Raw genomic sequence first — 24,394 nt, 5'->3', positions numbered from 1 at the left:
GGTAGGCCTTGAAATACATCCACAGGTACACCTCCAATTGACTCAAATGATGTCAATTAGCCTATCAGAAGCTTCTAAAGCCATGACATCACTTTCTGGAATTTTCCAAGCTGTTTAAAGGCACAGTCAACTTAGCGTATGTAAACTTCTGACCCACTGGAATTGTGATGCAGTGAGTTATAAGCGAAATAATCTGTCTGTAAACAATTGTTGGGAAAATTACTTGTGTCATGCACAAAGTAGATGTCTTAACCGACTTGCCAAAACTGTAGTTTGTTAACAAGACATTTGTGGAGTGGTTGAAAAACACATTTTAATGACTCCAACCTAAGTGTATGTAAACTTCTGACTTCAACTGTATCTAATAACCTGACAATGATCCACATCATATGGGTAGACAAATAATGTAAGTGTGTTATGCAGCAAAACACAGCTATCCTTTTTTTAGGATGCAAACCAGTAATATGAATCACTGTTGATCCGTCCTATTCTGATCTAATGCGATGGATTTAGGATTTTCTGCTGCCTAGAATCAAGGCCTTTCCTAGTCACGAAGGACGAAGCTAGGCCCCGCTTGGTTCTCATTTTCAAAGACAACTCAAGTTAGGGGTTATATGTCAGACTCTCCTATAGCACTTTGCCCAACATGTTATACACCAGAGGTTGTAAATAAACACTTTTTAAAGTGATATAACTTGTATCATTATTATATATTATTATATCATTTTTGTAATGACTTGGTGCTGCCTATCTTGGCCAGGACGCTCTTGAAAAATTGATTTTAAATCTCAATGAGCCCTTCCTGGTTAAATAAAGGTTAAATAATAAATAAATAAATAAACAGAGCTGTGAAACCCATAGCCGAATGACTTCCGACTGAGCATTTCTCACCATTTATTTACAGAGAGTAATTTCCGTTTCATGACAGGTAGTGTCCATTTATTTACAGTAGTGTGTTGATTAATAATTGCTTTCTACAATAGAAATATAGAATATGTTTAAAAATGCCAAATATACCAAAAGCTAAATCAAGCAGAAATGTACGACTATTTAACCATGTTCATCATTCATTCATCATCAACCATGGAAACTACAAACATTTAACCAGTTAAAGATAATGAATACATGACAACTAGATACAAATATTTTATACAAAATAATTCATACAAAAGTCAAGAGTTGGCTATAACATGAGTACAAACAAAGTGAGTGTGTGTATATGTGTGGAAGTGTTTGTGTGTATTATGGTGTGTATTATGGTGTGTATTATAATTTCCAATCATAAAAATGTATCCCCCGTTCCCCAATCAAATACCTTCATCGACACCGCAAAATAAACTGACAATCTGGCAACCTTCATAAAATTCAACATATCCTTGTATGAACTGCAATATGAAAGAAATTGTGTAATGTACATTAAAAAGTGGAGCCTTGAATTCATTATGAAGAATATTGTGTAATGTAGGCTCCACGAAATATGAAATGTGTTATGAAGAAAATCGTGTAGGCCTTGTCACGTATACTCCCTCTCCGGCGCTCGAGGTCACCAGGCTGCTCACTATTACGCACACCTGTCACCATCGTTTTTCGCGCACCAGCGTCTCACCAGACTCGCCTGGACTCCATCACCTGCCTGATTACCTTCAATATATATATATATATATATATATATATATTACTCCCTAGGCGTTATTGATTATTTTCCTATGATTCATGCCTGTACGCTACTCTTGTTTCTTGTTTTGTTCCATGTTCGTTTATTTATTACATTTACTCCCTGTACTTGTTTCTCCGACTCCCAGTGTACACGTTACAGGCCTACTGTTGCCTAAATGAAAAAAGGGCCTTTCTGACTACGAGTTCACCAGTATCCCAAGGTATTAAGTGAAAACAAGCATAGAAAATAGTATTGGAATTAATAATAAAACAACGTAAGGCTACTATTACACTATTATAATTAACCTTGTTGATTAACAATATTGGATTTAACACATTTTTCTATATAAATAAATATGGGACACAAAAAAAGGCAGTGTAGAACACCATTGCCCATCATGCTTTGCTCTAATAACTTTTAAAAGATTGTGCTGAAGTGCCCTACAAAAAATGGTTTTCCTATGAATGAAGTCGCACAAAAAAATGTATGTATTTTCACATGAATTAAGCCACACTGTCACAACTGTCGGAAGGATTAGACCAAAGCGCCACATGTTGAGTGCTCATCTTCTTTTATTAGAGAAACATGAACACATGACAGTTCCGTAAGGTAACATAGACTATACGAAAAACAACCACCCACAACCCACAGGAAAAAACAGGCTGCCTAAGTATGGCTTCCAATCAGAGACCACGAAAGACACCTGCCTCTGATTGGTAACCATACTCGGCCACACATAGAAAATGAACATAGAAAATGAAAACTAGAACAAATCCCCATGAAACAAACTAACCCCAAAACACACAAAAACAACACTCCCTGCCACGCCCTGACCATACTACAATGACAAATGACCCCTTTTACTGGTCAGGAGGTGACACACACAAAAACACACAAAATCTGCTGAAATACTTGTACATATTTGCACGAATTGAGTGTGAGAGAGAATGAACACACAAATTAGGGAGCCAACAGGAGTGACATAAAGGAAAATCGGGCGTATTCTACGTACATCCACGATTGTCGTGATCCAGTCACAATTCATATGCAATGTAGGCTATGGGATGGGAACAAAATTGTGCAAAGAATTTGAGAGAAATAAACTGTTTGTGCGTATGGAACATTTCTGGGATCTTTTATTTAAGCTCATGAAACATGGGGCCAACACTTTACATGTTATCTTTGTTCAGTGTACAAATATGTGTTTAAACCCTGTTCTAGCTGTGTGGCAATTTGGTGCTTCTATCACCAAAGTTATAATCCAAAAACATGGCACAATATGGGTGATTTTGAGTGGTTGCTTTCAAAGTTGGTTATATTATACTGAATAAAAATATAAAACGCAACATGTACATTTTGGTCCCATGTTAAAATTAAAGATACCAGAAATGATCTTATTAAAAGTCTTATTTCTCTGAAATTGTGTGCACACATTTTTTTACATCCCTATTAGTGAACATTTTTCCTTTGCCAAGATAATCTATCCACTTGACAGGTGAGGTATATCAAGAAGCTGATTAAACAGCATGATCATTACACAGGTGCACCTTGTGTTAGGGGAAATAAAAGGCTACTCTAAAATGTGCAGTTTTGTCACACTATACAATGCCACAGATTTCACGGGAGAGTGGAATTGGCATGCTGACTGCAGGAATGTCCACCAGAGCTGTGGTCAGAGAATTGAATGCTAGTTTCCCTACCATAAGCTGCCTCCAACATCATTTTAGAGAATTTGGCAGTACGTCCTCACGACCGCAGTCCATGTGTAACCATGCCAGCCCAGGACCTCCTCATCCGGCTTCTTCACCTGCGGGATCGTCTGAGACCAGCCACCCAGACAACTGATGAAACTGTGTGTTTGCACAACCAAAGAATTTCTGCACAAACTGTTAGAAAACGTCTCAGTGTGACCAATAAAATTTGATTTGATTGGGAAGCTCATCTGCGTGCTCGTCGTCCTCACTAGTGTCGTGACTTTACTTTCATTAATCTGATGACTGTTATTTATCTAATCAACTAATTATGTGTAATTGTTACCCGATTAAATTAATCATGTAACAATTAATTCATGAGGAATTTGGGGCACCATGAGAGCGGTTCTTTAAAGAATTACATCTCCCGAATGAAACTTTAAATGTCTTTACCTATTACATCTATAAACAGTCAACTCATTAATCATAACCTCGTATCATATCATCATTCTGAACAGTCATAACCTCCTGCATTTGCCTTACTTATGATTCAGTACTACACAAATTGGTATAATTATTTATTTACCAGCAAACTAAATGATAACACAGGATAAACAGACACACGTAATATATTACAAACAGGTCCCTAGCGGACTGACACAATATTGCGGCTTGTTACAAAAGAGATGGTGAGGACGAGAGAGAGAGAGGGACAGAGACATACTTTTGGACCTTTAGAAACTACTCTCACATTAATCATATACTTTGCAAACGAACCGCCACCCGTTTGGTGTGAGAAATCATGAATGTATTTACATGTAAATGTCTTGGTTCGTCGTGTAGTCCTGAACAGAACTACAGAGTTGATTTCCCTTCCATTTGCTCCTGAAACTGCCTCTTTGAAGATAGGCTAGCCAGCCGTGTTGATGGTTCCCATTGGGTGATGAGAGTAGCGTACTACAGCGATTTGAGAAAAGAAGTCGAATGGTCCCACTTAAGTTCACTTTTCTAGATGCTTTACTTAGGACAGCTAATCAGCTGTACCAGTGATTGTCTGAGAGGTGACGTTATCGTCTCTACCTCGTGTTGAGATTTCAGAGTTCAAACCACTTTGGACGTGAGCTGCAGCTACACGCCTCTCTGGTCTGATATGTTCATTCTTAACCCCTCATTTTATACAGTTCTTCAAAAGGGGCGGTTCGTCAGTCTGACACACTCTCAGACCTCACTCATGGAGGCAGTGACTACTCACTTGTACACAGTCATAGAAACAATTCCCTCTTATAGTTTCTAAGATCACATCCCTCTCTTAACAAAAATACTCTCATTGTTTTTCATTATTTCATACACAACGTAGAGGATGGAGACTTCGTAGTTGTAGTGTATATACTTTTCAAGTTACAGTATTTCCTTCTTAATGACGTGATAAAATAACAACCGAAATTACATCATTCATCTTTTGATCTTCTCTGACCATTCCCCACGTTCTCTGTTAGAAATATTGCTCCAGTATTCACTTTAGAACATGTTAGAGTTTCGGCGGGAAAACCTCTGTGTTGACAAATGCACGTCATTGTCCCCCAGACCTCCAAGCTATACAGCTATACCCTTATTGGCTATACCCTATACAGCTATACCCTTATTGGCAGTTAATTTCCCAATCCTTCTTCCTCTTATTGCTATCATGTGCTTGCAGAAGTAAGACTGGAACATAGTATCAACAGGAACTGAAAGTATAGTTTCAACAAACAGGCATATGACTTTTGTACAGTTGACCTCTTTATGCACTTGCAAGGTGTTTACCACTGATTCTTAATCTCAAAACTAAAGCAAAACATTAATCATTGTACTTTTGTAATTTCAGATGTTCCTATAATGTACAGATATTATAAAATTCCCTTTCAATCGTCGTTCCGGACCTGTCGTCCTGTTGTCCAGGCTGGTGGATCTAGTCAGTAACTTAGACAGGCTTTAATAATGCACAACATTCACCCAATACATCATTACATTTCTTCCCCAAAAGAGCGCCATTGTGGCACTAACTGGTGGTTGTATGGGGAACTTGTTCGTGGCAGTATCACTTCCTAAGTGTCAAAGAACATTTGATAAAAATGTATAAACACACAAACAAAAGATATACAAAATATAGTTACAACACTTTAAATCATCAAATTGGACTCTATTCTATACACAGTTGAAGTCGTAAGTTTACATACACTTAGGTTGGATTCATTAAAACTTGTTTTTCAACCACTCCACACATTTCTTGTTAACAAACTATAGTTTTGGCAAGTCGGTTAGGACATGTACTTTGTGCATGACACAAGTCATTTTTCCAACAATTGTTTACAGACAGATTACTTCACTTATAATTCACTGTATCACAATTCCAGTGGGTCAGAAGTTTACATACACTAAGTTGACTGTGCCTTTAAACAGCTTGGAAAACTCCAGAAAATGATGCCATGGCTTTAGAAGCTTCTGATAGGTTAACTGACATCATTTGAATCAATTGGAGGTGTACCTGTGGATGTATTTCAAGGTCTACTTTCAAACGCAGTGCCTCTTTGCTTGACATCATGGAAAATCAAAAGAAATCAGCCAAGACCTCAGGAAAAAAAATTATAGACCACAAGTCTGGTTCATCCTTGGGAGCAATTTCCAAATGCCTGAAGGTACCACGTTCATCTGTACAAAGAATAGTATGCAAGTATAAACACCATGGGACCACGCAGCTGTCATACCGATCATGAAGGAGATTCCCAAGGAGCCAGACCCTCTCCGGAAGTTGCTGTAGCCCTACTTGGGATATTTAGCCTACATTGGCTATTGGTTGAGATGCAGGGCCTGTTCTAGCTTGGTATGTCAGGGTAGGCAATTGGAAATGTGAATTGTCAATGGGAATGCATTTAGGTTATTGTTTATTGAGATGCATGAATACACCATATCAAAAGCTTGATTTTATGGCTGTTTAAAACAAATGTCCTGCAATTCTATGTAGTAATGATTTATATTCACTTCTTGGTCAAATGATTTGTTGCATGTTTAAAGAGCAGCAGGAAATAACAATAGCGCGGCTATATACAGGGGGTACCGGTACAGAGTCAATGTGCAGGGGCACCGGTGTCGAGGTAATATGTACATGTAGGTAGAGTTATTAAAGTGAGTATGCATAGATAATAACAGAGAGTAGCAGCAGTGTAGAAGGGGGCGCAATGCAAATAGTATGGGTAGCCATTTGATTCAATTTTTTACACTGCCTGGTGTCAGAGGATGACAGGAAGGATGGCAGGAAGCTTGGCCCCGGTGATGTACTGGGCCGTACTCAGTACAGTCTGTAGTGCCTTGCGGTCGGAGGCCGAGCAGTTGCCATACCAGGCAGTGGTGCAACCCGTCAGGATGCTCTCGATGGTGCAGCTGTAGAACCTTTTGAGGATCTGAGGATCCATGCCAAATATTTTCTGTCTCCTGAGGGGGAATAGGTTTTGTCGTGCCCTTTTCACAACTGTCTTGGTGTGCTTGGACCATGTTAGCTTGTTGGTGACGTGAACACCAAGGAATAAAGATCTGTTGCATCTGAAAAGTAATCAATTTTTCATTTGGAAGAGTCAGCTTTTTAAACCAAGCAGTTATCATCATGAATCATGTCGACAATCTATTGGCAATTCCTTTTCAATCCTTGCCATATGAAGAGAAATTATAGATAAAACTCATCGGTGCTCATCGGTCATTGGACGTAAACATTACACAACAAGTTGGAAATCACAAATTCAACAATGAGTGGTTTGGAAGGAATAAGTGGCTCACTGCAAGGATTGCAAAGCAATCACTATTTTGCTTCCCCTGCTATTCGGTGGAGAGGGTGTGTGGTCCAAGTCTGGGTTTAAGGGTCTTTTTTCTAAGCTTAAAAGGATAAACATTTCACACACCATGGGCCAGAAAACGTTATATACATTGGCCATGCTGTCAATCCAGCATGACTTCTGCCGTGTTCAAAACAACTGGAAAATCGGAACTGGGAAATCTCAGACTTCAGTGAATTCAAAACAACTGGGAACTCTGAAAAAAACTAGCTCTGACTGGGAAAATACGTTTTGTCAGCGATTTCTAGGAGTGGTGGTAGGAGTCAGGCGCAAAGAGCAGAGGTAAGGAAAAATGTGTTTATTCCTTAATACAAAAAACGGTCGACGCCAACAACCGGCGTGAATAGCGAAGTGCCCAAATAACAACGGGTCCACATTACGCATATAAAACAACACAAGCAGATCGCCAGCACATCCAACAACAAAAACACTCTGACGAAAATAATCCCGCACAAACCTGGGCGGGCTAAACAGGCTTAAATAACCATAAATCAAGAGACACAAATAAGGAACAGGTGCAAACAATAAGACATACCAAACGAAAAGGAAAAAGGGAACAGAGGCGGATAGTAGGCCGGCGACGGCGACCGCCGAGGGCCGCCCGAGCAGACAGGGGAGCCACCTTCGGTGGGATTCGTGACACGTTTTGAACGGACATCCAACTCAGAATTCCAAGTCAGGATCTCGGGCCTCTTTCTAGAGCTCTGACCTGAAGATCACTGACGTCATAATTCAATCAAAAATAAATACTGTCTGTTGTTGACAAGCATATTCAGTTCATATACAGTGTACATATTATTAATATTTAATTCAGTGATTGAAATTATGACTCAATCCTCTGTAGTCTATTCCAGCAGGCTATTTGGGAAACAAGCACTTCTTACCTTGAAATCGCCTCACTATTCATGTTGAGTAAATGGGTCTGTTAATTTGAACTAAGCAAGCTGCTAAATCGTTCAGTTTACATCTTGCCTACATCTTGTCTAGGCTACTGTAGACTGAAATGAGATGTAGGCCTATCAGGGTCTATAGGCAACCTGCCTTTATCCAAGCAAACAATGGAAAAGTTGAATTGCAATCATAAACCCAGATTTTAGTCTGTAGCCTATGCCTATTGAAATGAGTCAATCTCGCAAATGGGCCATTGATAACGGTTTGTAATCTTAACATCTTGCACATAATAACAGCACAATTGCCAGAAAATGTCTTGCTCAGAGATTGAGATCCTCTGTCCAACTTTCATCACTCTCCTGTAGGATTTATCTATAGTTATGTGCAAAGGGGATTTATTTATGTCCTGTGTCCTCCCTCTCCGGCCTCTAGGTCACCAGGCTGCTCGTTATGGCGCACACCTGTCACCATCGTTAGGCACCTCTGCGCGTCATTAGACTCACCTGGACTCCATCACTTCCCTGATTACCTTCCCTATATATATATGTCACTTTGGTTTCTTCCCCAGGCGTCATTGTTTCTGTTTCATGTCTATGTGTTGTTCGTGGTTCTTGTTTTGTAATATGTTTTCATTTATTTATATGATTCACTCCCTGAACTTGCTTCCCGACTCCCAGCGCACACGTTACAATTATAAACCTGGTTAGAGTCCTGAAGGCTGATTGGCTGAAAGCCATAGTATATCAGACCATATACAACAGGTATGACAAAAGTATTTTTACTGTTCTAATTACGTTGGTAACCAGTTTATAGTATCAATAAGGCACCCCGGGGGGCTGAGGTATATGGCCAATATACCACGGCTAATGGCTGTATCCAAGCACTCCGTGTTGCGTCATACGGAAGAACAGCCCTTAGCCGTGGTGTATATTGGCCATATACCATACCCCCTTGTGCTTTAATGCTTAATCATAGCAGTCAAATTAGTTAAATCGACATCCATTGATGGGAAAACTATCGGTCGAGTTTAATAAGGGCAAATTATCTTTTCTCTTGCGACATATTCAAATTCCTTAATTACATCATGTCATAGCTCGCAATTTAATTTTGAGGAAAAATAACTTTGCTTCTAACGTCGTTACGATATTCCTTCTTAATTGGCTCGATAAGGTTATGGAAAAAGGGTTTATTGCATAAATATGGCAACTCCTCTCTTGCTATGAAAAGAAAATTGGTTAGTTTTCAGTCATTTTGTGCTTTTGAGTAGACATTGGGCTACACATTTTAACTGGACCTGGCATCCCTGCAAGTGAACCCGACTGCCCAAATTTGTGTGTCTGGCTCATGTACTATATAGGGATGTACTGTACATTGTTGTAAGGCAAGCCATGTCGTTAGTTACAATGTAAATTCTTAACACTTTCTAAAATGCTAGGAGGTTACTAGTGAATGCGCAAGGCACACAACCAATGTGTTGCTCCTCTCCTTCTTGTGCCTGGCTCGTGCCCCCGAGCAATTGCACTCTTTGCCAGAATTGATCGGCTACAGTTCATGTGTGCCTTTCAGGGCAGTGCATGCCAAAATAGCTAAGGCAAAAACATACATTTGCACCCTCTATTTTTATTTGCTGCGTGGCTCAGGTGGACACAAGGCTGTTTGGCTCATCTCAGTCACGAAGAGGAATAACTTTGCAACTGATTAATAAACAATGCCATGCTGGTTGGTGGTAACATTCAAATAAAACCCCAAAGGGGCAGATCTTTAAGAGGTTAAAAACATGGATTCCTTTCTCAGCGTCAACACAACTCCATCCTGTTAAGTGTTTTCAGGTGTGTTGGCCGTGCCCACTAATTGGCCGCACCTGATCTTAATGAGTCTGTACTTGAACCCCATTGAAAACATGTGGTTTGAATTGAAGAGGGTAGTCCATACGCGCAGACTGAAGGATATTTTTGTATGGAGGAATGCCCTAAGATCTCTCCCAATGTGTTTTCCATTCTCATAAAACATTTTAGAAAAAGGCTCAGTGCCATTACCCTCGCAAGGGGAGGGTGCTGGAGTATTGAAAACGAATGCCAATAATTTGGACACTTTAAAAAATATTTTTATAAGATAATTTGAATCAGCTGTGTAGTGTTAGGGCAAAAAACAAAATGTGCACCCCTTGGGTCCTGAGGACAGAGTTTGGGGAATGCTGCTCTAGCCCCTCCTTCTGGCTTTTACGTCTACAGTGCATTCGGAAAGTATTCAGACCGCTTGACTTTTTCCACATTTTGTTACGTTACAGCCTTATTCCAAAATTGATTCAATTGTTTGTTTTTCCTCATCATTTTTGCAAATGTACGTCTTTACTTTAATGAAAGCATATCCTGCTCCATTGCCGGTGATGGTCAGCCCGAGGGCGTCCTCTGTCTTGGTGGCCTCCACCTCTTTGGTCTCCCCCCTGACATGGGAAAAGATTAACTCCTCCAGTCCGATCTGACCAGCCAACAGCTTCTGCATGTCCACCTTGTGGGGGTTCAGAATACAGAAGTGGATCTATGCCCACAGAGAGAAAAGGGAGAGGAGCAATGGTCAGCAGGAAATACATGAAGGTATACTGAACAAAAATATACACTGCTCAAAAAATAAAGGGAACACTAAAATAACACATCCTAAATCTGAATGAATGAAATAATCTTATTAAATACTTTTTTTCTTTACATAGTTGAATGTGCTGACAACAAAATCACACAAAAAGAATCAATGGAAATCCAATTTATCAACCCATGGAGGTCTGGATTTGGAGTCACACTCAAAATTAAAGTGGAAAACCACACTACAGGCTGATCCAACTTTGATGTAATGTCCTTAAAACAAGTCAAAATGAGGCTCAGTAGTGTGTGTGGCCTCCACGTGCCTGTATGACCTCCCTACAACGCCTGGGCATGCTCCTGATGAGGTGGCGGATGGTCTCCTGAGGGATCTCCTCCCAGACCTGGACTAAAGCATCCGCCAACTCCTGGACAGTCTGTGGTGCAACGTGGCGTTGGTGGGTGGAGCGAGACATGATGTCCCAGATGTGCTCAATTGGATTCAGGTCTGGGGAACGGGCGGGCCAGTCCATAGCATCAATGCCTTCCTCTTGCAGAACTGCTGACACACTCCAGCTACATGAGGTCTAGCATTGTCTTGCATTAGGAGGAACCCAGGGCCAACCGCACCAGCATATGGTCTCACAAGGGGTCTGAGGATCTCATCTCGGTACTTAATGGCAGTCAGGCTACCTCTGACGAGCACATGGAGGGCTGTGCGGCCCCCCAAAGAAATGCCACCCCACACCATGACTGACCCACCGCCAAACCGGTCATGCTGGAGGATGTTGCAGGCAGCAGAACGTTCTTCACAGCGTCTCCAGACTCTGTCACGTCTGTCACATGTGCTCAGTGTGAACCTGCTTTCATCTGTGAAGAGCACAGGGCGCCAGTGGCGAATTTGCCAATCTTGGTGTTCTCTGGCAAATGCCAAACGTCCTGCACGGTGTTGGCCTGTAAGCACAACCCCCCCACCTGTGGACGTCGGGCCCTCATACCACCCTCATGGAGTCTGTTTCTGACCGTTTGAGCAGACACATGCACATTTGTGGCCTGCTGGAGGTCATTTTACAGGGCTCTGGCAGTGCTCCTCCTGCTCCTCCTTGCACAAAGGCGGAGATAGCGGTCCTGCTGCTGGGTTGTTGCCCTCCTACGGCCTCCTCCACGTCTCCTGATGTACTGGCCTGTCTCCTGGTAGCGCCTCCATGCTCTGGACACTACGCTGACAGACACAGCAAACCTTCTTGCCACAGCTTTGATGTGCCATCCTGGATGAGCTGCACTACCTGAGCCACTTGTGTGGGTTGTAGACTCCGTCTTATGCTACCACTAGAGTGAAAGCACCGCCAGCATTCAAAAGTGACCAAAACATCAGCCAGGAAGCATAGGAACTGAGAAGTGGTCTGTGGTCACCACCTGCAGAACCACTCCTTTATTGGGGGTGTCTTGCTAATTGCCTATAATTTCCACCTGTTGTCTATTCCATTTGCACAACAGCATGTGAAATGTATTGTCAATCAGTGTTGCTTCCTAAGTGGACACTTTGATTTCACAGACGTGTGATTGACTTGGAGTTACATTGTGTTGTTTAAGTTTCTCTTTATTTTTTTGAGCAGTGTAAATGCAACATGCAACAATTTTTAAGATTTTACTGCGTTACAGTTCGTAGAAGGAAATCAGTCAATTGATAGAACTTCATTAGGTCCTAATCTATGGATTTCACATGACTGGGCAGGAGCACAGCCATGGGTGGGCCTGGGAGGGCATAGGCCCACCCACTTGGGAGCCAGGTCCAGCCAATCAGAATGAGTTTTTCCCCACAAACGACTGTTATTACATACAGAAATACTCCTCAGCACCCTCCTCAGACAATCACGCAGGTGAAGAAGCCGGATGTGGAGGTCCTGGGCTGGTGTGATTACCCTTGGTCTGCGGTTTTGAAGCCGATTGGATGTACTGCCAAATTCTCCAAAATGACGTTGGAGGCGGCTTATGGTCGAGAAATTAACATTCAATTCTCTGGCAACAGCTCTGTTGGACATTCCTGCAGTCAGCATGCCAATTGCAGGCTCCCTCCACTTGAGACATCTGTGGAACTGTGTTGTGTGGATGGATGGATTATCTTGGCAAAGGAGAAATGCTCACTAAGAGGGATGTAAACAAATTTGTGCACAAAATTCGACAGGACAAAATATTTTTGTGCGTATGGAAAATATCTGGTATCTTTTATTTCAGCTCATTAAAAATGGGACATACACTTTACATGTTGTGTTTATATTTTAGTTCAGTATAGTTCAAAACATGTAATCTCATTCAACAATAAAACAAACAGCTACCACTGTATGGAACACCATGAAGTGGTGCAAATGAATGGATATGGCTTGTAGAAATAGTAAATAGGCCTATTCCTCTAAATCAAATACATTTGAAGAATAGACCCCCAAAATGTAATGAAGTCTAAAGATTCATCTATATGGAATTTCAGTAGGGTCTTTGATGTTGATGACAACAGGATTGTGTTCAGTAGGGAGAAAAAAATCGAAATCTCAACAGCAGAGGGCAGTGTTGCAACAGAGTCAAGCGACAGCCCTTCATGAAAATATTTTGTGAACTTATCTGGACAGGACAATCTTTTTCTCCAGCCCAGCACTAAAACACTGGATTCAGCTAGTGGTCAACAAATCATAGTTTTATATTTTTAACTCTTAAAACACTGTTAGTTTAATGCAATTCCTGGGAAAATAAATAACCTCTGCTCTGATGTAATCTCTCTCAATGCTGAATTTGCTACCTGTAGGTAATGTGTTACGTATAAACTCTTGTATCTCAGCCTAGCCTAGTGTCTTTGACACTAGTTCAAGGACAGGTATAAGCCTGCCTGGCAAGTGACACTAGAACTTTATTGCAGGTTGTAATGTGCTGCCAGCTTGCTATCCAAAGGCCTTGAATTAGGCCATAGAATCAGAATATGATTGTGGTCTTATTCTACAGTTTATGTCAGTCATTTTATTTGTCCAGGAATTTGTTTTACATTCAAGAGCACTGAGTAAAAGACAACATTAAATTAACTTTCCAGTGAAATTATTTTTATTATTTAACTAGGCAAGTCAGTTAAGAACACATTCTTATTTACAATGACAGCCTAGGAACAGTGGGTTACAACAGATTTTTACCTTGTCAGCTTGTGGATTTTATCCAGCAACCTTTCGGTTACTGGCCCAACGCTCTAACCACTAGGCTACCTGCCACCCAAGCTGACACTTTTAAAAGTTCATATTCTATTAATAATGCTGTTGGCTCATCCTATACTCGTATTTGTGGCATAAAATTGAGGGGAAAAAACACTTCAAAAACCCCACCTCAAACAAACTGTTCAAAAAATGCTTGCAATTTTCTCATAGATGAAGTCATTCTCCTGAAGAAGATGAGCTGGCCAATCAGCAGTCTGCTCACATTTATATTTTTAATGACCAGTATACATTTTAGATTACATTTTAGTCATTTAGCAGACGCTCTTATCCAGAGCGACTTACAGTAGTGAATGCATACATTTCATACATTTTTTTTCTGTGCTGGCCCCCCATGGGAATCAAACCCACAACCCTGGCGTTGCAAACACCATGCTCTACCAACTGAGCTACAGGGAAGGCTATACGCTGTCATCATTCTGTTGTTGGGGTATGGCCACACCATTCCAACACATAAAAGCTGCTTTTTAATGTACTTAAAGGAAAATAATTCACTCATATTGTAAATAATTATAGGTCATATTTCATAGAAATCTGGAAACACAAGACAGTTACTTCAATATTCCACAATTACAGACAAATGACAAATGCCTAGAACCACATACATTAAAACAGATTGAGCAGATGGGACTTCAATAGTGTGATACTAGGTAGACAGACGTGACATAATCTTCACTAGCCTCTGACGCTTTGCCCTGGATACTAGCAATACCGCATGAAACCGCGTGAAAACCGTGTGATTTGATTTGAAAACCCATTGTGAAACTGTGACTCCACATTGATAGTTCTGTTCTATACATGGGTGGCTGCATCACATTTCAGAGTACTCCCACTCATAAGACTTGAAAACAAACGGCACACTATAATAGCACATACACAAACAACAGCATTGTTAGGAACATTTACAAGACAAAAAACTGTACCGCCCAAGAAAGGAAAATTCTATATTATAGTATCAAATGTGTTCTTAAAACGATATTATATAATTCTACTGACCTCCCATAGATAATTCTTATCTTTATGTCATCTGTGATGGCACTGAGACAGCAACAGGTTGCAGTGTGAACAGCCGTGACCCACTAAAAGGTTGTTCATTAGGCCAGATCAGTAAATTTCTCTCAAGGACAATGTGTGTTCTTCCAGCTGCTTTTACGACATTACTAGAAGGCCATCCACACATTGGAGTTGTTCAATGTTAAAAGCATTCATTCATAGTTACTATAAAGACAGGTCAGTAAACTGAGGATCTGTCACTCAGAAATCAGGCCTGGAATGTTCTGGAAATGTTTAATCAATAATTTTTTATACGTAACATTCGATCAAAAGTCAAAATGATCAAAGTCCTTCCAACTCTGAAAATGATCTTGAGCACATTTGTGTAATATATCAGAGTAATTTGAGACTTTATACTTGGGAGCACACTATGTTTGTCTATTGTTGTGACTTAGATGAAGATCAGATCAAATTCGATGACCAATTTGTGCAGAAATCCAGGTAATTCCAAGTGGTTCACATACTTTTTCTTGCCACTGTATATTATGGTGTAAATATAGATCACGGTAAGACCTACCATTTTATTCACAAAACCTTGAACCAATCCTGCAAAATGATGTATGCTACCTAAAGCACAGGATATTCCCTAAATTTAGGAAACTAATCATCTTTTTTTTAGGATACATTTTGACTGGATATTCATGAAGTACAGAGGGAGACAGATATCAAGAAGGCCACAGAAAGGAAGGGCACAGACAGTGGCCAAGCGGTGCTCGAACCTCCCTCGTCGGGAGGCATGTGTGTTGGTTAGTGTTTCCACTACACCCGCCTGGTACAAAAATAGCACTTCTTTTGTCATTAGTGGTGTATCCAATTGATTCATTTAATTGCCTTATTTAAAGATGAATAAAATATAATGTGAATAGGACTACGAGCGTAACTATGCCGCAGCATGTCCAGTGGTCCCTGACATGTCTGGGCTTTTCCCAAGACCCCCAGGGATGAAGACACAAAGGTCTTCTATCTCCCTCGTGAATCAGGAAATACCAGCAAATGACTCTAGCTTTTGTTGATTATACTGTATCCCATGGGTTCCCAAACTTATTTTTTGAAATCTGAAAATTCTCGCGACCCCAACCATGTGAAAACAATTCTGTAATTAACAGCCAAAATGTTCACTTTTTTATTTGGGGCTATGGCAGTCAATTGAAAAACATTCTAACAGTATTTCTGATTGTCTTCTCAACTCACCATCACATGCTTTTAATGTGGGGCTATGACAGTCAATTGTAAATTAGTCTGACATAATGTACCTTATCTCACCACCATGAGATGGATGTTCTTGATGCATGTCACCTCAGAGCTTCTCAAAGTCAGGGGGTGTGGTCGACAGCGCGCACCTCATCTCTGCTGTCATATCCAACCTGGATCGATATTTGGTTTTAAAGCAGACGAGAGCACTGATGGTGCTTTCAAGACAACTGGGAACTCAGAGAAATACGAGGTCAAATCATGACGTCAGTGATCTTCAGGTCGGAAAGTCGGAGCTCTAGAAAGAGGCCCGAGTTTCCGAGTTGGATGACCATCCAAAACTATTTTTATCAGTCGGAGCATGTTTTTTTCCAAGTTCCTTGTTGTCTTGAATGCACTGATGTCGGAAGTCAGAGTTCAGTATATTTGACCTCTCAGCCTCCCTATTAAATCAAAAAAATTCAAGCAGACAACCTAAGAAAATTAACAACAACAAAGGGTTTGATGAAGAATGCAAAAACCTAAGAAAGAAATTGAGAAACCTATCCAACCAAAAACATAGAGACCCAGAAAACCTGAGCCTACGCCTTTACTATGGTGAATCACTAAAACAATACAGAAATACACTACGGAAAAAGAAGGAACAGCACGTCAGAATTCAGCTCAATGTAATTGAAGAATCCATAGACTCTAACCACTTCTGGGAGAATTGGAAAACTCTAAACAAACAACAACACAAAGAGTTATCTATCCAAAACAGAGATATATGGATAAACCACTTCTCCAATCTTTTTGGCTCTATAACAAAGAACAAACAGCAAAAACATATACATGATCAAATACAAATCTTAGAATCAACTATTAAAGAGTACCAGAACACACTGGATTCTCCAATTACATTGAATGAACTACAGGACAAAATACAAACCCTCCAACCCACAAATGCCTGTGGGGTTGATGGTATCCTAAAAAAAAATGTAATATAGAGACCACAAATTCCAATTGGCTATACTTAAACTCTTTAACATCATCCTCAGCTCTGGCATATTCCCCGATATTTGGAGCCAAGGACTGATCACCCGAATCCACAAAAGTGGAGCCAAAATTGACCCCAATAACAACTGTGGGATATGTGTCAGCAGCCTTGGGAAAATCCTCTGCATTATCATTAACAGCAGGCTCATACATTTCCTCTGTGAAAACAATGTTCTGAGAAAATGTCAAATTGCCTTTTTACCAAATTACCGTACGACAGACCACGTATTCACCCTGCACACCCTAATTGACAAACAAACAAACCAAAACAAAGGCAGTCTTCTCATGCTTTGTTGATTTCAAAAAAGTTTGACTCAATTTGGCACGAGGGCCTGCTATACATATTGATGGGTGGAAAAATATACAACATAAAATCCATGTCCACAAACAACAAGTGTGCGGTTAAAATTGGCAAAAAACACACATTTCTTTCCACAGGGCCAGGGGGTGAGACAGGGATGCAGCTTAAGCCCCACCCTGTCAACATATATATCAACAAATTGGTGAGGGCACGAGAACGGTCTACAGCACCCGGCCTCACCCTACTAGAATCTGAAGTCAAATGTCTACTGTTTGCTGATGATCTGGTGCTTCTCTCCCCAACTAAGGAGGGCCTACAGCAGCACCTAGATCTTCTGCATCGATTCTGTCAGACTTGGGCCCTGACAGTAAATCTCAGTAATACAAAAATAATGGTGTTCCAAAAAAGGTCCAGTTGCCAGGACCACAAATACAAATTCCATCTAGACACCGTTGCCCTACAGCACACAAACTTTACATACCTCGGCCTAAACAGGTAACTTCCACAAAGCTGTGAATGAGCTGAGAGAGAAGGCAAGAAGGGCCTTCTATGCAATCAAAAGGAACATAAAATTTGACATACCAATTAGGGTCTGGCAAAAAAAACTTGAATCAGTTATAGAACCCATTGCCCTTAATGGTTGTGAAGTCTGGGGTCCGCTCACCAACCAAGAATTCACAAAATGGGATAAACACCTAATTGAGACTCTGCATGCAGATTTCTGCAAAAATATCCTCCTTGTACAACGTAAAACACCCAATAGTGAATGCAGAGCAGAATTAGGCCGATACCCGCTAATTATCAAAATCCAGAAAAGAGCCTTTATATTCTACAACCACCTAAAAGGAAGTGATTCCCAAACCTTCCATAACAAAGCCATCACCTACAGAGAAATGTACCTGAAGAAGAGCCCCCTAAGCAAGCTGGTCCTGGGGCTCTGTTCACAAACACAAACAGACCCCACAGAGCCCCAGGACAGCAACATAATTAGACCCAACCAAATCATGAGAAAACAAAAAGATAATTACTTGACACATTGGAAAGAATTTCCCAAAAAAGTGAGCAAACTAGAATGCTATGTGGCCCTAAACAGAAAGTACACGTGACTGACAAAAAATTAAGGACATCTTTGACTATGGACAGACTCAGTGAGCATAGCCTTGCTATTGAGAAAGGCCGCCGAAGACAGACCAGGCTCTCAAGAGAAAATAGGCTATTTGCACACTGCCCACAAAAATGAGGTGGAAACTGAGCTGCACTTCCTAACCTCCTGCCAAATGCATGACCATATTAGAGACACATATTTCCCTCAGATTACACAGACCCACAAAGAATTTAAAAACAAATCCAATTTTGATAAATTCTCATTTCTATTGGGTGAAATACCACAGTGTGCAATCACAGCAGCAAGATGTGTGACCTGTTGCCACAAGAAAAGCGCAACCAGTGAAGAACAAACACTATATTTATGTTTATTTATTTTCTTTTTTGTACTTTAACTATTTGCACATCGTTACAACACTGTATATAGACATCATATGACATTTGAAATGTCTTTTGTAAGTGCACATTTTTTATGTTTATTTCACTTTTAGTTATCTATTTCACTGGCTTTGGCAATGTAAACATAAACTCAGCAAAAAAAGAAACATCCTTTTATCCAGGACCCTGTCTTTCAAAGATAATCCTTAAAAATCCAAATAACTTCACAGATCTTCATTGTAAAGGGTTTAAACACTGTTTCCCATGCTTGTTCATTGAACCATAAACAATTAATGAACATGCACCTGTGGAACGGTCGTTAGAACACTAACAGCTAGGTAGGCAATTAAGGTCACAGTTATGAAAACTTAGGACACTACAGAGGCCTTTCTACTGACTGAAAAACACCAAAAGAAAGATGCCCAGGGTCTCTGTTCATCTGCGTGAACGTGCCTTAGGCATGCTGCAAGGAGGCATGAGGACTGCAGATGTGGGCAGGGCAATAAATTGCAATGTCCGTACTGTGAGATGCCTAACACAGCGCTACAGGGAGTCAGGACGGACAGCTGACCGTCCTCACAGTGGCAGACCACGTCTAACAACACCTGCACAGGATCGGTACATCCAAATATCACACCTACGGGACAGGTACAGGATGGCAACAACAACTGTCTGAGTTACACCAGGAACGCACAATCCCTCCATCAGTGCTCAAACTGTACGCAATAGGCTGAGAGAGGCTGGACTGAGGGCTCATAGGCCTGTTGTAAGGCAGGTCCTCACCAGACATCACCGGCAACGTCGTCGCCTATGGGCACAAACCCACTGTCGCTGGACCAGACAGGACTGGCAAAAGGGCTCTTCACTGACGAGTCACGGTTTTGTCTCACCAGGGGTGATGGTCGGATTCGCGTTTATCGTCGAAGGAATGAGCGTTACACCGAGGCCTTACTCTGGAGCGGGATCGATTGGGAGGTGAAGGGTCCGTCATGGTCTGGGGCAGTGTGTCACAGCATTATCGGACTGAGCTTGTTGTCATTGCAGGCAATCTCAACGCTGTGCATTACAGGGAAGACATTCTCCTCCCTCATGTGGTACCCTTCCTGCAGGTTCATCCTGACATGACCCTCTAGCATGACAATGCCACCAGCCATACTACTCATTCTGTGTGTGATTTCCTGCAAGACAGGAATGTCAGTGTTCTGCCATGGCCAGCGAAGAGCCCGGATCGCAATCCCATTGAGCATGTCTGGGACCTGTTGGATCGGAGGGTGAGGGCCAGGGCCATTCCCCCCAGAAATATTTGTGAACTTGCTGGTGCCTTGGTGGAAGAGTGGGGTAACATCTCACAGCAAGAACTGGTAAATCTGGTGCAGTCCATGAGGAGGAGATGCACTGCAGTACTTAATGCAGCTGGTGGCCATACCAGATACTGACTGTTTCTTTTGGAGCCGTGTGTCCTCCAAAACACAATCCCGCCAAGCCGCACTGCTTCTTGACACAATGCACGCTTAAACCAGAAGCCAGCCGCACCAATGTGTCAGAGGAAACACCCGTGTCCATGCGCCTGGCCCGCCACAGGAGTCACTACAGCGTGATGGGACAAGGACAAACCCCGGCTGGCCAAATAAATGACATTATTACGTGCTCCACCACCCATGTTATCTACATGATTGAATGTCCATGTGGGCTGTGTTATGTAGGTAAAACCTCTCGTTCTCTCAAGCAGAGAATTAGTGAACATAAAAGTTACATCAGGAGAAACGACAGGGATTATCCAGTTGCGGTACATTTTAATGACCAAAACATGACATTTCTACCTTTTTAGATTTTGTGGCATAGAGAAAAGGAAGATATCTGACATGGGAGGTGATTTAAATAATGCTCTGAGCAAAAGATAATGTTTGGGGATTTTCACCCTCCAGACATTTTTCTAAATGTCTTAATGATAAAATGCCTATGTATGTTATGTTGTAAATGTGAACATGAATTAATGCCACAATTTATTAAGATTACTCTGACTTTTTTCTTGCGCTGTACCCAATGATTTAGGCTAAAATGCTAAAATGCAGCACAAGCCACCAAGTAGCCTAATGCTGGTGAGGACGACCCTTCGAACTCCTTATTCTTGATCATTGTATTTGAAAAATGCATTAAAATTGTAAAAACAATTGGCATGTCCAATCTTTTATTGCAGAGAATCATCTTGGTCTCTCACATGGCTTAACCCTGGAGCGTGAGGGCTCAAGACCTCCTTCTCCCTTAATTGAGCGATCCCCCTCACAAAATCATTGCAAAGGATCAGAACATTTTCCTGTGACAGACGCAAGTATGAAACTCTCCATTTTGAATTTTTGTTTCAAGTTTGGTAGAAATTATATTGTGTTTATATTGTGTTTATGTGTGTAGAAAAATGCTGGATGTTATTTTACACTTGCATGTTGCTGTTTTTTTGGCCTTCCCAAGCCTCGACTAAAATCTGCTCTGAAGCGCCAGAAAATCTGTGCCAATGCCACTAAGAAGCAAAAGGCTAAAACGCCCTGCAATCCACTAAGTATTGGTGGTGAGGGGAAATGTCAAACTAAAACACCACGCAAGCCTCCAAGTGATTATAGTGAGGAGGACCCTTTACAACGTCAGCCAACCCCTTATTCTCATTCTCGATCAATGTATTTGGGAAATGTATTGTAATTGTACTAAGAATTGCCATGATGCTGTCCAATATTTTACTGCAGAGAATCTTCAGCATTCATGCTCCGGAAAATTGGGAAATGAGAGATGAGAGATCCCCCTCATCAAAGCGTTGCAAAGGCTCAGACCCTTTTACTATGCCGGAAGCAAGTATGACACATTTCTTTTTAAACCATTTTTAATAATATTTAAATGAGGCTGTTATATTTGGAAGTGAACTAATGTCAAACTACATTGTTTCAGAATTTCAAAAAAATAGTCCTATATATCCTTTCCTTTGTGAGATCCGTGACCTTTTAAATGAGTCCGGTTGAGGAATTAGACTTCAAGCTGAACGAGATGGATGAAGATTTTCTAAAGATGGAAGAGCAGCTAATAGAGAATTAATGAGAAATTAAATGTTTCATTGGTATGAGTTGAATGGCATATTGCCATGTTGTACTGGATGGAAAAATCCTGCAATGTGTTAGTGTCCTTTTGTATAATTACAGATATCTCAAAGCTGGATGGGAAAGACATCTTGGACCTGATGAAGATAGCAATGCACCGGTAAACTATTGCCATATTTGTTTCACTTTCAAATTAGGTCATGGTGTGTTGCTTGTAAAGTACATATTTTGTGTTCTATAACAGAACCCTGACAAACAGTCCTATGACAACAATGAATATGGAGGGAAACAAAGGGAAGAGGGCCTCCAAACTTTGCAGCGTCATAATAGGTACAGGAGTCCAAATCATGACATTTTACATTACACTTTACAGCAGGTATGAGTTATGGCAAATCAAAAGCTACAGAGGCAGAAATACTACTTCGGCATGCCTCTAGAAAAAAAGGTGGTGTCCAAACAGCTGAAAAAACACTTGCCGAAGTCCAAAACGTCACAAAATGTTGGCACAATATATGTACAAACTGTTCCGAACTGTTTTGGCTGGGAATCATGAGGATGCCTTTAATTAGTAAAGGCGTCCGCATGTTTCCCTTTACTTTGTAAAGGCGTCCGCATGCTTCCCTTTAATTAGTAAAGGCGTCCGCATGCTTCCCTTTACTTAGTAAAGGCGTCCGCATGCTTCCCTTTACTTAGTAAAGGCGTCCGCATGCTTCCCTTTACTGAGTAAAGGCGTCCGCATGCTTCCCTTTACTGAGTAAAGGCGTCCGCATGCTTCCCTTTACTTAGTAAAGGCGTCCGCATGCTTCCCTTTACTGAGTAAAGGCGTCCGCATGCTTCCCTTTACTTAGTAAAGGCGTCCGCATGCTTCCCTTTACTGAGTAAAGGCGTCCGCATGCTTCCCTTTACTTAGTAAAGGCGTCCGCATGCTTCCCTTTACTGAGTAAAGGCGTCCGCATGCTTCCCTTTACTGAGTAAAGGCGTCCGCATGCTTCCCTTTACTTAGTAAAAGCGTCCGCATGCTTCCCTTTACTGAGTAAAGGCGTCCCTTTACTGAGTAAAGGCGTATGCATGCTTCCCTTTACTGAGTAAAGGCGTCCGCATGCTTCCCTTTACTGAGTAAAGGCGTCCGCATGCTTCCCTTTACTGAGTAAAGGCGTCCGCATGCTTCCCTTTACTGAGTAAAGGCGTCCGCATGCTTCCCTTTACTGAGTAAAGGCGTCCGCATGCTTCCCTTTACTGAGTAAAGGCGTCCGCATGCTTCCCTTTACTGAGTAAAGGCGTCCGCATGCTTCCCTTTACTGAGTAAAGGCGTCCGCATGCTTCCCTTTACTGAGTAAAGGCGTCCGCATGCTTCCCTTTACTGAGTAAAGGCGCCCGCATGCTTCCCTTTACTGAGTAAAGGCGCCCGCATGCTTCCCTTTACTGAGTAAAGGCGTCCGCATGCTTCCCTTTAATGAGTAAAGGCGTCCGCATGCTTCCCTTTAATGAGTAAAGGCGTCCGCATGCTTCCCTTTACTTAGTAAAAGCGTCCGCATGCTTCCCTTTACTGAGTAAAGGCGTCCCTTTACTGAGTAAAGGCGTATGCATGCTTCCCTTTACTGAGTAAAGGCGTCCGCATGCTTCCCTTTACTGAGTAAAGGCGTCCGCATGCTTCCCTTTAATGAGTAAAGGCGTCCGCATGCTTCCCTTTACTTAGTAAAAGCGTCCGCATGCTTCCCTTTACTGAGTAAAGGCGTCCCTTTACTGAGTAAAGGCGTATGCATGCTTCCCTTTACTGAGTAAAGGCGTCCGCATGCTTCCCTTTACTGAGTAAAGGCGTCCGCATGCTTCCCTTTAATGAGTAAAGGCGTCCGCATGCTTCCCTTTACTTAGTAAAAGCGTCCGCATGCTTCCCTTTACTGAGTAAAGGCGTCCCTTTACTGAGTAAAGGCGTATGCATGCTTCCCTTTACTGAGTAAAGGCGTCCGCATGCTTCCCTTTACTGAGTAAAGGCGTCCGCATGCTTCCCTTTAATGAGTAAAGGCGTCCGCATGCTTCCCTTTACTTAGTAAAAGCGTCCGCATGCTTCCCTTTACTGAGTAAAGGCGTCCCTTTACTGAGTAAAGGCATATGCATGCTTCCCTTTACTGAGTAAAGGCGTCCGCATGCTTCCCTTTACTGAGTAAAGGCGTCCGCATGCTTCCCTTTACTGAGTAAAGGCGTATGCATGCTTCCCTTTACTGAGTAAAGGCGTCTGCATGCTTCCCTTTACTGAGTAAAGGCGTCTGCATGCTTCCCTTTACTGAGTAAAGGCGTCTGCATGCTTCCCTTTACTGAGTAAAGGCGTCCG

The sequence above is a fragment of the Salmo salar genome, chromosome 10, assembly GCF_965601325.2.
Source record: "Salmo salar chromosome 10, fSalSal1, whole genome shotgun sequence".
Lineage (NCBI taxonomy): Eukaryota > Metazoa > Chordata > Actinopteri > Salmoniformes > Salmonidae > Salmo > Salmo salar.
The sequence above is the reverse complement of the archived record's forward strand: the minus strand, read 5'-3'. Positions refer to the sequence as shown.